Here is a 576-nt window from a genome sequence, read left to right as displayed (position 1 = left end):
ATTGGCCCCCCTTCAAAAAAAAAAAAACCTCACCTTCAGAACCATACTCTGATTGGCTACTTCCCATAAAGACCACAATTGGTTCCCTTCAAAAAAAACCTGACCTTTGAAACCATACTCTGATTGGCCACTTCCCATAGCAAATTGGTGAGCTTAGAATCCCTCAGATTTGCATAATCCGGCACCTCATGATTGGTCCACAGAAGCAACCAATCATAACCCACTTTTTACAATCCTTCGTTCAACCAATCACTGACCACCAGCATGTATATAACCACAACCCCTGGCCCACAATCTCCAGACGACCCTGAAGAGTTGTAACACTGTCATCTCCAGATGACCTGGAAGACCCTGAAGAGCTGTGACACCATGTTGTCTTCAGACGACCCCGAAGAGTTGTGACACCACGTTGTCTTTGGACGACTCTGAAGAGTTGTGACACCATGTCATCTCTGGACGACCCTGAGGGGCTGTGGCACTGGGTCGTCTCCGTGCTGCCCACAATAAACGGAAGACCCTGACGAGTTGTAACACTGCATCGTACATCCAGTCTCTCAGTCCTTCCCTCAAGAAACC

The sequence above is a fragment of the Tupaia chinensis genome, unplaced genomic scaffold (assembly GCF_000334495.1).
Source record: "Tupaia chinensis unplaced genomic scaffold, TupChi_1.0 Scaffold000037_4, whole genome shotgun sequence".
Classification (NCBI taxonomy): domain Eukaryota; kingdom Metazoa; phylum Chordata; class Mammalia; order Scandentia; family Tupaiidae; genus Tupaia; species Tupaia belangeri.
The sequence above is the reverse complement of the archived record's forward strand: the minus strand, read 5'-3'. Positions refer to the sequence as shown.